The sequence below is a fragment of the Schistocerca nitens genome, chromosome 11 (assembly GCF_023898315.1).
Source record: "Schistocerca nitens isolate TAMUIC-IGC-003100 chromosome 11, iqSchNite1.1, whole genome shotgun sequence".
Lineage (NCBI taxonomy): Eukaryota > Metazoa > Arthropoda > Insecta > Orthoptera > Acrididae > Schistocerca > Schistocerca nitens.
The window spans coordinates 28,877,156-28,893,736 of record NC_064624.1 but is presented as its reverse complement, the minus strand read 5'-3'; positions in this window follow the sequence as shown (position 1 = coordinate 28,893,736).

Sequence of the window (16,581 nt, the reverse complement as noted above, 5' to 3'; positions counted from 1 at the left end):
TGGAAGAGCAGTTGAACGGAATGGACAGTGTCTTGAAAGGAGGATATAAGATGAACATCAACAAATGCAAAACGAGGATAATGGAATGTAGTCGAATTAAGTCGGGTGATGCTGAGGGAATTAGATTAGGAAATGAGACACTTAAAGTAGTAAAGGAGTTTTGATATTTAGGGAGCAAAATAACTGATGATGGTCGAAGTAGAGAGGATATAAAATGTAGACTGGCAATGGAAAGGAAAGCGTTTCTGAAGAGGAGAAATTTGTTAACATCGAGTATAGGTTTAAGTGTCAGGAAGTCATTTCTGAAAGTATTTCTATGGAGTGTAGCCATGTATTGAAGTGAAACATGGACGATACATAGTTTGGACAAGAATAGAATAGAAGTTTTCGAAGTGTGGTGCTACAGAAGAATGCTGAAGTTTAGATGGGTAGATCACATAACTAATGAGGAAGTATTGAATAGGATTGGGGAGAAGAGAAGTTTGTGCCACAACTTGACCAGAAGAAGGGATCGGTTGGTAGGACATGTTCTGAGGCATCAAGGGATCACCAATTTAGTATTGGAGGGTAGCGTGGAGGGTAAAAATCGTAGAGGGAGACCAAGAGATGAATACACTAAGCAGATTCAAAAGGATGTAGGTTGCAGTAGGTACAGGGAGATGAAGAAGCTTGCTCAGGATAGAGTAGCGTGGAGAGCTGCATCAAACCAGTCTCAGGACTGAAGACCGCAACAGCAACAACAAACCTTGTAGAACACCAGCACGTTTAAAAGTCTATCCGTCTGCGCATTTAATATTATTTCGTAGCGTACTTGTTATACAGACGTTATGCCATTGTGGGTGGTCAGATAAAGACGATGGACTGAGGTCCATTCTGTATGACGTGATATATTTTGGTGTAGATGATTTATTTTGCGTTTTTTGCGCCCAAGCACACAGAAAAACCATCGAGGTACAGAAGTGGCGACCACACAAATTAAAATTTCGTAGAAAAAAGTTTCAGAGACCTGTTTTTCAGGTATTACAGTTAAATAGAGACTTGAAAATGTAACGTTATCAGCAACTGCTTCTTACATTTCCGTTGTCTTTAAAATTCCAGGAAACCAGCACTCTGTCTTCTTCGTACCAAATTTTTGTGGAAAGGCACGACACGTTTCATTTTCACGCACTACCCATGTGCAAGATTCATTACGAAATTGTTTACGTTCTTTAGGTAACTTAAGTAACTGACTTAGGTTTTCGGTGCTTTTCCTAAATTACTTCAAGCAAGTGCGTGTATGGTTCGCATAATAAAGCCAGAGCCGACCTCCAGCACCATTCTTGCCGAACTGGATATGTGTAAATGCGTGTGCATACGAATTACGTTACTGCTGTTGTTCTTAAGCGCGTAACACCATGACACATCCAATATCTTTCTAAAAGTGATCCACGGATCAATAAAACTACTACTACTACTGATACGTCGATGATACTTTCGTGGTGTGGAGCCATGGTGAAGAACAGGTCGGTGACTTCCGAAGACACTTGAGCAGCCTCCATGCCAACATAAAATTTACCATGGAATTAGAAAATGATAAAAAACTACCATTTCTAGATGTGCTGCTCACAAGGGATGGCGAAAACCTGGGACACAGCGTGTACCGAAAACCGACGCACATGGACCGATACCTGCACAAACTGTCAAACCACCACCCGAACCAGAAAAGAGGCATGATGAATACTCTCGTAACGCGAGCAGGACGAATATGTGAGCCGCAGCACCTCAGACGCGAAACGCAACACCTGGAAAATGTTCTGAGGAGCAATGGGTACGCCACAAATTATATTAGAAGTGTAACAGAGCCAAACACTCGGCAGAGTAAGGAATCAGAAAAAGCAGAGAAGCCCTCGGACGTTGGCGCGCCAGGTACATACTCGTATAGTCTGCGGCCGCGAGCTCGCCTCCAGTTCACCACCGGCAATGGAGGGTGAATCTTTGATAATGCCAGCCACTCGTGGTGGCGAAACGTCAGTAAAATCATTAGATGAACGTCGGCCGAAGAACCCGAGACAGAAGCCAATAGGCAGTTTGTCCAACAAGTGGCTACGAAAGCCTTAACAATTTTGAAATAATAGCGGCTTTGTGAAGTGGTTGCATCAAAAGGATTAACATGTTAACAAAGCACTTAGGACCAAATTACACACCATAACTCAAAATTCTAGTGCTGAAGTGTTACCTCAGCACAACAAGAGGAATATTGGTGTAAAAACAGAATTAGAACAAACTGAAGCTATGCTAAAACGTGATCTTCCTAAGTGGAAGCATGACGTGGAAAAACAAGTAGGCAAACAACACTGTGAGTTGTCAGCCATGCCAAGTAATGCAAGCAGAAACCCAGCAGCTGCGGCAACAAACAATCCGCATATGTATTGACTGTCTCCACAGTCGTATTGTTGTACAGAGAAACACCGTACAATGCTTACTCGAATGTAGGATAATCATCGTGTAATACGGGGCCGGCAAATGCTTTGACAAACATCTTGTTTCCCGAGAGTTTGCTCAAGCATCGTCAATTTCAGATGTACATCCGAGACAAGAAAGGGGTCAACACCCTGTTGTTTTCATAAAGAGTTTCAGAGGGATACTCCCCAGATCCTGCACAGACACCCAAAGAATACAGTTCTTTGCCTAACATGTACAATGTGAAGATGCGCAGTGGACATCAGAAATTATACAGATATGTTAAACATATGAGCAATTCGAGAGAGCGTTTCTATCAAAGTACTAGCCTCCAGACCACTAAGAGAGATTAAGAAAAGAATTGTACTCACCAGAGGCCTACAACAGTAAGCAGGATACTTTACGTAAGTACTTTGAGAAGCATATCAGAGAGACAAGGTACTGGGATGATCCCAGATCAGTAAAAGATGTTATTCGAATTTTAAATGCAAAATTCCCTTTACATTTTTAGACAACATAGTTGCGTGGAGATAGCAGCGATTGGTTTACTTATAATCAATCAGTCAAATGACAGTCACAATCACGTTATTTATTTTGTCGCCAACCGGTTTCAGCCCACGATGGGGTCATCTTCAGGGCAATTTACACCATTTGGTCGCTCGCTGGAGTTGTCACCCTGCCTGTGCACGGTTGGTAACTATATGGTGTAAATTGCATTGAAGATGACCCTATCGCGGGTTGAAAGTGGTTGGCGACAAAATAAATAACGCAATTGTGACTGTCATTTTGATTGATTGACCACAAAAATAGTACTAACGGGAACCAGAAACCAAACCAAAACAGTAACAGAGTCGGTAATGGGTATGGAAAAAACTGAAATACACCCCAGAAAGGTTATAAAAGTGACCATGCGCAGTAAGGTAACAACCAACAGCTCTACGGAAAGAAAGGAAGGTATGATAATCGGTGTAATCCTGGTTATCGGAATAGTAATCACAGGAATAATCAGGGTAACAACATAACGCCACCAACATGGCCAAACAACAAACAAGCGAATTTGCAATCGAATACTGCACAATGAAACAGTGGGCAACAGCATCCGATAGAGAATAACTACTCAAACCAAAGTAATCATAGTAACAATAATATTGTGAACTGGCGGGTACAAAACCAATCTGTGAGGCTCACTGAAGTGACCGAAAGTAATCAACCTCCAAACAGCCTGCCAATAAACTAATTTCGGTGTCATCGAGCCCTTGGATAGTGGTCGAGCGAACGAAATCAACTTTGTAGGTAAATAGCTTCCTTTATGAGGAATGTCCTCAATTTTGTGTGTACCATTTTACTTCAGCTGAAACTTCTTATTCTTCTTTTTCAATAAGGAGGGTTTTAAAATTGCTTTTAGTAACACTCTGTCCCCAAAGCGCTACCTCTGTACCTTACCCAAGACTTCATCATACTGTATTTATGTTTTCTAACTTGTGCTTAGTGAGCTAATGAAGCTTCAGCACATTTTAATTTTTCCTCCCACGCAACTTCTGTTCTAGGCATTTGTGGAAGGGATTTAATCCTCTCATTATATTCATGTGTCTTTAGCATAAGTTCCGCAGGTGTAAAAGTGGTGGATGAGTGTGGCAAATTCTCAGTAATTTCCTTGAAGGGTTCTATATATTCTATCCAATTGGTCTGTCTATGAGATGTATAAGATCTGATAATCTACTGAATTCCCTGAATACTCTTTCAGTGGGATTACCTTCCAGGTGGTAGCGTGATACTAGAATTTGCTTAATGTTTTGTCTTTCAAAAAGGATTTCTTCTTACAGCTGGTCGCCGCTAAGCTATGAAAGTTCTTTTAATGCACATGGTGATAGTGTGCTGTGCCAATAAATAAACTGCAATGCTCATTTCAAACAAATGAGAATCATGATGCAGTCGAAAAGAAATGACAACGTGGACAGCAGTACAGGTATCGAAACTTCACTGCAGCAAACAAAACGTAAACAAAAGAAATAAATGGACAGAGCAAACTGTAAACTATCACCACAAACAGAATATACAGTCATTATGTCCATCCATAGGACAATACATGTACTAATATATCCTCTTTCAGCCAAACTTCACAATTATATGCTTGTATATTAATGGTTGATCTATTGTATTCCATGTACCCCATAGCTGAGATGCTTGTCCTGCGAAATAGCAAGACCTAGCCACCTGTATCCAGTAACCTGTTGCAAATCCTGTCATGTCTTCCAATTGTCCTGTCTGCACCTGAGAGTCATGGCATCAACTACCATCTACCGGCAAGAACCATCGTTACGGCAAATCCGTTGGAACATATATCATCGCAACTACAAACCACTGTATTTCACGTTGTAAAAATGTGATAATTCTTAATCGTACACAGTTTTGTAAAGACTTACGATTCTGATTTGTGAGGAAGAACGTTTATGACAAACTCACATAATGTGACCTTTAAATGAAAAAGCTGTATGATAACAGACTGTTACACTAAAGAACTGTTTAAAAACTGAACATTTTATGTAATAATCCTGCTTGACATGTGTTATCGTGGACGTTTTATGGACGTCAGAATCTAATGTGTTTTCTTGTAACATGTTAAATATTATTGTACTTTGCTATCCAAATTTCAAGTGATTTACAATTAAAAATAGACTGAGGATTGTATGTCCATCCCTTGGTTTTTTACCCTGTTTTCCTTGGGACCACATCTGAATAGGTGGTCTAGTAATTACAGTTGGGTACGAGTTAGAACACATGCTTCAGTCAAATAACAACGGCAACAGTAAAGTGTAAATGTAAATGTACTCAGCTTATCGCCCTTTTTCTGAAATGAAAGAAGTGGTATATATGTAACATCTAAAACTGTGAACCCATGTACTATGAAAACAGCTAATGAAGTGACGTTAGTTAAATATTGATCTCCAACAGTCAAAACAGTATCATCTAAATATTAATGGGATATTTTACAATGTCCCCAACTTTTACATGATATTTACCCAAAGTTATGTAACTATGCCAGACATCTATAGATAATACATCGATATTCATACAAAGATCATAACGTGTAAGTATTACAAACAGTTGTTACACAAGGGCGCCGTTCTCTTTATTTTTTTTCCTCTGCTCGTTTCTCTTTACCATTGTGTTTGTATCTCTCAGTTAGCTTGACGCACGTAATGCAGTTAATTCAGTGGATTCGAAGAATCGGTTGTAGGAGATCCTTCTAGGATTGATGCTTAATTATTTGCAACTGTTATTAGAAAACAGAATACCAAGTGCGTGCGTTTGAATATCTCTCATTTCATGGAGACGATCCTTTGTTTTCAATATTATACTGCGTGAAATAGTGTACATTGACTTTTATATACTTAAAATATACTGTTACAGTTTAATATTTCATTTGTAACCTGTCCCCCGTTTACAGATCCACAATTTTGTGTGTTTTCTTAAACATGGAAGCTTTTTTTTGGTTATTAAATTTCATGTACTGTAGTGTTCTGTTTGTGAAATACTATAGATCTGCAATCATTTTAATATTGAGGAGTCCGATAACCAGTTCAATACTAATTTCTGAAAGGACACATATTTCAATTAACAGTCAGTAACAAATTTCGCCAAAAGATTTGCTCTCCAAGCGAAAGCTGTAAGCCGTTGCTACTTTCAGAAGACATTGCATTAACTTTTGTAAAAGTTCCGAATTAAGTTAGTAATTTAATGTAAGAGGCTCCAGTTTATTTTAACGTTTAGTTCACAACCTGAAATTGTCTTTCATACTGAGTATATAAGTGTTACAATTTCATGTTTGTAGTTATATGTATTTTCTGCTCAATGTATGAAACACATAACTAACATCTGCAATGAGACTCATAAGGAGAGTGAACCAACAAAAGGAATAATGAAAGCAATAGCACGATAAGAAGTCGTAACTGTAAGGTATGGGAAAACAGTGATTATCACGCTAAAAATACGACAGTGTAATGTTGACAGCACAGTGTCTCCCATCGCCTTTCTCTCTTTTTTCCTCCTTATTTTTGTAATATCCAGTGGAGTAAGACTATGAACTATACAAACCACATGAATGTAACCTGGTAAAGAACTCAACAACATTTTACCATATTTATTTCTCCCAATACATCGGAAACAAATAGTATCTGCATATTAACATCGACAATGTGGTGGTCTCATTAAATATATATGTATTGGTCCACTGTAGCAGGCGAGCAGTGATAGAAGTCACTCCCATGGTCCTCTGTACATCATGTATCTCCTTGTTGTAGCTTCCTGCAAGTTGCAGTGGGAATCAAGTCAGCATGCATAACTGTTTCCAGACTTTTGAGTTCCCATCAACTGCAGCACTACACGAGTCTGCAGACACATTCTATGATGCATTGGTGTCGGACATTGAAATGTTTCCAGACTACGAGTTTCCACTATATCCTTCGCAAGCTGCACTCGTCGAGTCTCACATAGCTACAAACCGAATATTATTACACTTTCAGCTATGTAGTTCTATTACTTTCATGCTCATGCCATTGGAAATGTATGCACGTGAATCATCGGAAAGAGGGAAATTGGTATGAATTTTTTTAGTAGGTTGATCTATGATACATGTATAAAATCAAGCCACACCTGGCTATGTTAGCAAAATGAGCATATGCATATAGAAGAAATGTGGAGAAAATAACCTACAAAACGGTAAAAAAGTACGAAAATTGAGGGAAATTACATATAAACTCTGGGGAGATACGACAAAATGCGGGAAAATTGGGGGAGAATGAGAGAATACTTACGTGTCTGTTTACTGCTGGCAAGTTCTTGTTCATGGGAACGAGTGTGTGACAGCAAAAGAGATATGAGAGAAAATTGGAAATAGAAAAACCGTGACCCAGGGAAACAGTGATCATCGACTACAATAAGACAGCTCGAATAAACTCTTCAATATGGTTGACATAGATATGTTGTTGTTGTTGTTGTTGTGGTCTACAGTCCTGAGACTGGTTTGATGCAGCTCTCCATGCTACTCTATCCTGTGCAAGCTTCTTCATCGCCCAGTACCTACTGCAGCCTACATCCTTCTGAACCTGCTTAGTGTATTCATCTCTTGGTCTCCCTCTACGATTTTTACCCTCCACACTGCTTTCCAATGCTAAATTGGTGATCCCTTGATGCCTCAGAACATGTCCTACCAACCGATCCCTTCTTCTGGTCAAGATGTGCCACAAACTCCTCCCCAATTCTATTCAATACCTCCTCATTAGTTATATGGTCGACCCATCTAATCTTCAGCATTCTTCTGTAGCACCTCATTTCGAAAGCTTCTATTCTCTTCTTGTCTAAACTATTTATCGTTCATGTTTCACTTCCATACATGGCTACACTCCATACAAATACTTTCAAAAACGACTTCCTGACACTTAAATCAATACTCGATGTTAACAAATTTCTCTTCTTCAAAAACCCTTTCCTTGCCATTGCCAGTCTACATTTTACATCCTCTCTACTTCGACCATCATCAGTTATTTTGCTCCCCAAATAGCAAAACTCCTTTACTACTTTCCTAATCTAATTCCCTCAGCATCATCCGACTTAATTCGACTACATTCCATTATCCTCGTTTTGCTTTCGTTGATGTTCATCTTATACCCTCCTTTCAAGACACTGTCCATTCCGTTCAGCTGCTCTTCCAAGTCCTTTGCTGTCTCTGACAGAATTACAGTGTCATCGGCGAACCTCAAAGTTTTAATTTCTTCTCCATGGATGTTAATACCTACTCCAAACTTTTCTTTTGATTCCTTTACTGCTTGCTCAATATACAGATTGAATAGCATCGGGGAGAGGCTACAACCCTGTCTCACTCCCTTCCCAAGCACTGCCTCCCTTTCAAGTCCCTCGACTCTTATAACTGCCATCTGATTTCTGGACAAATTGTAAATAGCTTTTCTCTCCCTGTATTTTACTCCTGCCACCTTCAGAATTTGAAAGAGAGTATTCCAGTCAACATTGTCAAAAGCTTTCTCTAAGTCTACAAATGCTAGAAACGTAGGTTTGCCTTTCCTTAATCTTTCTTCTAAGATAAGTCGTGAGGTCAGTATTGCCTCACGTGTTCCAACATTTCTACAGAATACAAACTGATCTTCCCTGAGATTGGCTTCTACCAGTTTTTCCATTCGTCTGTAAAGAATTCGCGTTAGTATTTTGCAGCTGTGACTTGTTAGCTGTGACAGCTAACTTTAAACTGATAGTTCGGTAATTTTCACATCTGTCAACACCTGCACACATAGAAATGTAGAGTAACAAATTTATATATGTCTGATCACAAGCCCTCGTGTGACCACAAACTTATCTGTAACCACCTACCTTACAGATTTTTATAAAATATCTGGACTTTTGACTTGGAAAATCTTTTACATCCTTCTTAGGTAGTTGTACCACCAGGTTTGGGGCTGCAATATGCAACTACTGAATGGATTGCATGTTTGACCCTGCGCTATTCTGCCTAAGTGTTTCAAACTCTAACTAGCAGTATTTAGAACGTGCTTTTCTGTGTTCTCTACCAATCATAGCCATGTGATCCTGTTAACATTTAACGATACCTTACGGAACAGTTGCTGCATGGTTTTTTCAACGACATTATGCAGTATGTCTACTGAAGTGGTAGGAGTACCTACAAGTTGGCTGCTACCATGGATGATTTTCTAGAGAATTGTTCAAATGGTTCAAATGGCTCTGAGCACTATGGAACCTAACATCTGAGGTCATCAGTCCCCTAGAACTTAGAACTACTTAAACCTAACTAACCTACTGACATCACACACACCCATGCCCGAGGCAGGATTCTAGCCTGCAACCAGAGCGGTTGCACAGTTCCATACTGAAGCACCTATAACCGCTCGGCCCCACTTGCAGGCTACCTCCTTAAGAGGAATGAAGATGCATACGGAGTACATCACTTTCCAGACGCATTTTGGACATGAATTGAGTCATCAGTTTCATAACTACTTTGATTCTGACATAGCTTTGTGAGATACTGATAATCCTGCAGGTGAATTTGCATACAGTTGTCCCATTCACAGAGTTAGAGCATCATGGTGTTTAATTTCACATGTCAAATACCGTTGCTATGTGTTTGTCTAATTCCTCATAAGATGTATTTTCCATTGCTGGCAATCATTTAATAGGAGTGATGCGAGAGTAGCATAATTTCTGAACTGTAATCGGTTGTGAACAGTGGACGCTATACATTCTATAAAGCTATATTGCGCATATGTCACAAAAATCTATGTTTTTCTTTGTTGTATAAGGAATTAGTTTTATCATCATAAAGTCTGTCAATGTAGAAAGTAGAATATAAAACTTGTAGGGTGGATGTATGTCTGATGTTGGACATGTATGTCCTGCAGTAGAACATTGAGAGCATTGCATTCTGCATGGCTAATATTTCAGAAAACCACATGGATTTAACATTATAGTGTGTTTAAGTGCAGAACTGTATAGCCTTAGTAGTGTACGTGTTTATGTTCTACAATCATTTTTCTCTTGCCAATACCTTCTTGGCACTGACTCCAGACATTAGAACAACAGGCCACAATTAATATCACAGCTGATTTACGTAAAATGTTTCTAACTCCATTCGTCTGGAGCTCCATCATTCATAAACCACACATTTATTGTTAACCGTCTGTTACATCAACATAGCACTCTCATATCTACTATACACTGATAACGCGTGCTCACCTCCTCGACATGCACACATATGGAGAGATCCTCTGCACTTGGATGGGTGCTGAGAGTAAGACTGATGTGGAACACTCTTCGTTGAGCAGCAGTTACATACTTCATGAGATGTGGAATGTAGTGGATATAGTACCCTCTTGCTTATGGTCAGTTTCAAATTAAATCGGTGTCTGTGTTGCAGAGAGGGTTGGTCAAAGACAATGCAAGGAGCTCTTTCACTCGCCGACTTTGTCCTACAAATGCGAGAATACTTTGTGATTCCAATCCACATAGAGTAATATGGCAAATCTTAATTAAATCTTACCGAATTTATGAAGTGTTTTGCCTAAGGAACGTAGTTTTCGCACCTTCTCTCCGCTGATGGCTATTTCGTACATTAAGAAACAGTATTTGTGTCATGTGATGTAGGCTGTATTACAGGGTTCATGATATATCGGGATGTATATGGCCCTGGCAGAGTAATGGCGGGGGTGGTTTTGCAATTATACAGAAATTGAGAACCATGCTGCAATGTCATTGGCTGACAACATCGCGACAGTGACGCGATAAGACATTCTGCTGACTTTACAACTCGTCGAGGGTTTTGGTTTGCATCTTGAGTAACTGGATAAAATGTGTTGAAATTACGGAAAACGTGGTACAGTTGCGAAATTGATGGAGAATACGTAACCACTGTAGAAGATGAGATTAAATGTAGAGGTTATCACCTTTGGACAGCTGTTTGGAAACATTGTAAAACGCCATAATCTCTTCCAATTTCCATATATTGTAGTATCTTCCACATTTTTGTCAGTAAGGAACACCACCTCTGTCTCTTCTTCCAGCCACCCCATACATTGCGGTAGCAACATAATTTACATCATGTGATGTCTAGTTTTTTGTGTGAGAGCCAATGGATCAAAGTGTGTTAGTGCTGGATCAAACCTGGCATGGACCTCGAAGTTATGGTACAAAAACAACACGTATGGCTGTGTACATAGCTGTAGTCATACACTGCTTTAATGTCTCGCAGCAAAAACAGTGTATTAAATTGCTTATGAAACAACAACACAAGAACCCTCTCTGTATGACTGATAGTCTGCGGGTTATGGTCTTCCTCCAGTACAGGCGACAAAACTTTACTCAGACCAATACATGTATACATGTATATTTAATGGGATCACCACATATGGTCGATGTCAACAAGTATACGGTGTTTGTTTCTGATATTACAGGAAAGAGAGATGTGGTAAAATGTTATTGAGTTCTCTACCAGGTGAGAATCATGAAATTTTTGTTTGTAGGTTTACTCCAATGGATCTTACAAAAATAACGAGGCCAGAGAAGGGGAGAGTAAGAGAGAGAGAGAGAGAAAGAGAGAGAGGGGGAGAGGGAGAGAGAGAGAGAGAGAGAGAGAGAGAGAGAGAGAGATACACTGTGCCATCAACAAAAATTCAGACACCATTACACTGTCGTATTTCTGATGTAATCATAAGAATACCATAAAGGAATTAGGACATGCACAAGGGGTTATGTGCAGACTGCTGAATTTGTTTGTGTTGTCTATGCATACTCTGCTTGGTTGTGAATTTCCTCCTCTACATTAGTGTGCAATTTTTCTCGTTATGATAGCTCTCTGTCTAGTCAGTAATGGGTGGAGGACTAGACAGCCTTCCAACTAATGGAATAGAGCTCTTGGAATGTGATGAGATTACGAGACAAACAGCGGACGTCTATAACTTGGCGGAGTACATTCTTACTCTTGAAATCAGGTGTATCCAAATCCTGTTATCGAAGACTGGAGGAATCATGACAATATGACAGGTAAATGATAACCTGACGAAACACATTACAACCTCTCACATACATCTCGAGAAGTGACGCAATACGGGACTAATACGAACATTTCCACAGAGAGACAATCAGCAGCAGAAGTTCTGTATTTGTTTTCCCTATAAATTAGAGACGACGTTCTTCCTTAATTGTTTAGTGTGCCTGTAAATGGATGAACTGACATCTTAATATGTATATTAAATTTACATCTAGATCTATATTCATACATCGCAAGCTATTGTACGGTGAGTAGCTAAGGATACCCTGTACCGCTACTGCTCATTTCTTTACCTATTCCACTCGCACACAGGGCGAGGGAGAAAAAGATGGTCTACACGCCTCCGTGTGAGCTCTAATTTTTCTTATCTTATGTTTGTGGTCTATACGCAGACTGTATGTTGGCAGCAGTAGAATCCTTCTGCAGTCAGCTTCAGATGATCGTTCTCAATACATTTACTTGAAAAGAACATCATACTCCCTCCAAGGATTCCCATTTAGGAAACACATCTCCAAACGTTTTGGTTTGCAGACGAGGTGAGGGGGAGCATATTGTTGAGCATCCTGGTATTTACCCCAGTGACATTTAAGCTCACATTCCTTCTGAGAAAGGTGGGACAACTTTAGCAGGTGTGGAATCAGCTGCCTGACACAGTGAGCAGTGGGTTGTTGGACAGGAGCAATAGAGCTCTGATACGAGGGGTTCACGACCGAGTGGTGGGAGTGACAGCTGTTCACATGCAACCCAGTGGCAGGGTGGTGATGGGGAGGAGTGGTGAGAGGTGTGAAACATGCTGCTGAGCCCATACACCGACATGTCTCAGTAGGACTGGTTTGGGAGTGGCATACCAGAATTCTAAGTGACTTACTTTCTCCAGCATGACAAGGCAACCGAGAGACAGACCATAATTAGAGTTGGATATCTTCAACTATTTTAAGACAGTTAGCACCCATTTTGACATCAGAGGAAGTAAGTTCCTAGCCTGTGGGGAACCTCCAGACACGCCACAGGGGCATCTTCAACAGTTACGTAACGAGTGTAATCTGACTGCAAGGAAAAAAAAAAAAAATTACTCACCATGCAAAGCGACTCTCATAATCAATTTAATTAATTAATCAGTCAATTTGATATCAATGACATGCTGCTGGGAGGGTGGAGGCGAGGGTGAAATTACCACAGATATTATTCGAGAGTTGAATTGGTAATCAGCGTTTTTTTCTTTGTGGCGAAATTTTTTAACGAACTTGATATTTACAACTACTCTGTGCTGCTACTTTGAGAAACTTTGTAGGTGACGTGGCATTTGGTTATTTTAAGAGAGTTAGAATATGAGGAGACATCTTGATACAGAGTTAGAGAATGCTTTCAGCACCCCATCATGAACCAAGACTGAGATTATTATTCTAGTCCTTGGAAGCTGGATGAGGCAGATATTAAGCTGATAATAACATTTTTTTCTACCTGATGAGAGCAGGGGAAATACAGTCTGTGCCACAGTGCTGCACAAGATTTTCATAACAAGTAGGTTGAGGTGTTGGAAACCACACAACTTATCCAGTTTGTGGAATGATGGTGACTTGAACTGTTGTCTGTAGTCCATTGTGATGTGTGCCAGGCAGTCAAACCAGGTGGGTCATGTAGAAAGAAAAGTCTTGGGTGGCTTTTCCACAGAAATGTACATCATTGGAGTCATATCAGGCCAACAGGTGTATCTCTCAGATGTCTTGAGGACTTACCAGAACCCTTCTGTTGGAGGCTGGAGGCACATTGAGTCAATGTGTACATAGGAAAAACGTTGCATGGAATTAGAAAAATGACCTATTGGCCAATGTACATAGTGGTTACTTTTGCTGCCTGTAGTGCAACACATGCTCTAGTGCATGATCAACAGCCTTACCTAGCACTCGGCCAAATGTATCTGTCCTTGGCAAGTTTAATTGTGGTATTAGCTACAGAGTGAGTGTTTTTGTACGCCTTGACGAACACTTGCTTGCAAAAAACAGCATCAGGCATGGTAAGTTGTGGAAGGTAGTTGAGGGGTACTGCACCACAATAAAGTTTTTGACTCCCTTAAATATAGTTCTTTTGAGCTGAATTCCCATGTCTCCGCTCGCATAAGCTCCCCTGTCTGTATGTTGTCTGCTTATTCTGACACGAATTTGGCCAATCAGTGATACAGAAAATTTCATTGACCTCAAAAGATAGTTGGCCAGCATGTTTTCAGCTCCTTTAACATGTCTCACGTCTATGGCAACTTGACTAATAATAATTCTAACTGCTGAAACCACAAAACCACCTCAGAGAAAGGTTTCCTTAGGCCTTGTAAAGGCAAAAGTAATGGGCCTGTTGTCTGTATAAAACGGAAACAGTATACCCAAAAACAGTGTCACTCAGAAGGTAAAGCCAGTTTACCTGTTACCTGTCTCGTTCATCACAAAAAACGATGAGCAGTTTCATTGAACCATAGATGGCAGCAACACCTATGCTACCATCATCTACTGAGGATATCCTTCATGCTACACAGCCCCTGACACCTGTTTACATAAGTATCGTTCATCAAGTTTGCCACAAATTCCCACACATTTTGAACTTTGCACTACTACAGGAAGGGAGCGGCGGGGGTGGGGGGTTGGAGGAGTGGCCTTGTGATGTTGCTTGATATTGACATACAGCATTTGTCAGGCACATTGCATCTCTGAGCTGCTTAAAGCAAACTATCACCTCTCTTTGGTACACGTTCATAAACTGTCTCTCTCTTGTGGTACAGGTTAATGGTGGATGCTTATTTGCAAGTTGTGAATAAATTTTCGTTTTTTTAAGCATTCTTATATTGTGATGTTTGTTATGGTTAAAATACCCACAAATACGGCCAATGACATGTGTAACATTATTCCTTTCAGTAGGTGAAGTGAATTGATTACATTATTTTTAACATGCAGAGCGCCAAAATAGCTTTTATGTGTCTGGTTATTATGAATTTTAGGGTTGATTACTTATTTTCATAGTTGTTCGATGCATGGAAAAAACTAGATGTAGTGACACAATGACCTATAGTGAAGTCTGAAACCTAGGTTAGGGCTGGAGTTTAACCCCTTGACTGTGAGTCGGCGAAGCCAAAAAATGGGAATGGAAGGAAACGTAGGTGTGCTGACAGATTGATCCGCAGAGTATTTGTAGCGCAAGGCCTTGAAGTGTTGGAATGTGACAGTTCAGTTGTGAGTTACAAAGCCAATGAAGCTCAAGATGAAAGTACGACTGAAATTTAAAAAACTGATGGGTACTATAGCCTGAGATATATGTTCGACATTGCAGTCATCTACTTGTGTGTCTTATTTACGATTTTGCAAAAACTGTTTCTAAGTGATTAAATTGTAACCTAACAGAATAAAATACCAGCTGACTTTATTTAGGTACCATAGAAAATTCTGAATGAGCTTCCAGATTTGCAGTTGACAGCTGGCTTTGAAAGTACACTTTTATCCAGTGTTTTAATTAAAATGTATTTGCCTGGCTGTTGTGATGCAACAAAAAAGACATATGGCATCTAACCAGTGATTTTTATTTTATTGTGTCTTGAATCAGCAGGTACATTTTGTCACTAAAGTAGTAGACATTACAATCAACCTTTATTTGGTGCTTAACACACATATTTAAAAAAAAAACTTATTTTATTTGTAAACTATATTGAGCCTAGTGTGAGTACCTTTGTGGTATGTATTTTGCACTGAGATTGAACATGAGTACTTTTTTAAACACTACAGACGGCGGAAACCTATAGCCTTGCCAAGAAAAAGAAATTAGGCAAGTCACTATAGATGTAGCTGATGTTGCAACTTTCTATTATAGGATTTTGATACTAATTAATTAATGAATAGACACTGTTTTAACATGTTCCTGGAGCTATAATTTGGCAAGTATGAAATGTAAACAAAATTTTTGTTATGTGGCAAAATGTATTTAAACTTTGTGAAAGGAGTCTAATTTTATATTTCAGCAATTACTTTCAATTGATGCTTGTTAGTAAGGTAACACATTTCCATTTTCCTTACCAAAGAGTGACAATAGTTTTAGAGAACACTGAGAATAGGCACATAGATATTTACATTACTGCACAATTATCAGTATTTTAAGATTTCCAGCATAATAAATTTATATTCGTTTTTTGGTCACAACTGTTACAATGAAATGGCAACAGAAAATTTATTAGTGCTTTCAGATGTTTAAAGCTAAATTTGAACTGACATCAAACCCCATAAAGAACGAGAAACTGTTCTTATAAACACAAACACTGATTTACTACGAAATATTCTACGCATAGCACTTGCAACTTCCGAAAATTCTCAAAACAGCATTTTGTTTGAAGTTGATATACATTTAAAATCTAGGTGAAAGATTTTTTGAACGAGGATACCACTGCTAAAATAGTATCAAGCTTGCTTTACTTGAAATTCTTTAAAATCTAATAGATGCTTCCAGATAAAAGTTAATTGGGTTATCATACCTTAATGCACATTAAACTGCGTGTAGGTTATGGCCTCTATTTTGTCAGTAATATATTATTTTGTAACTTAGTA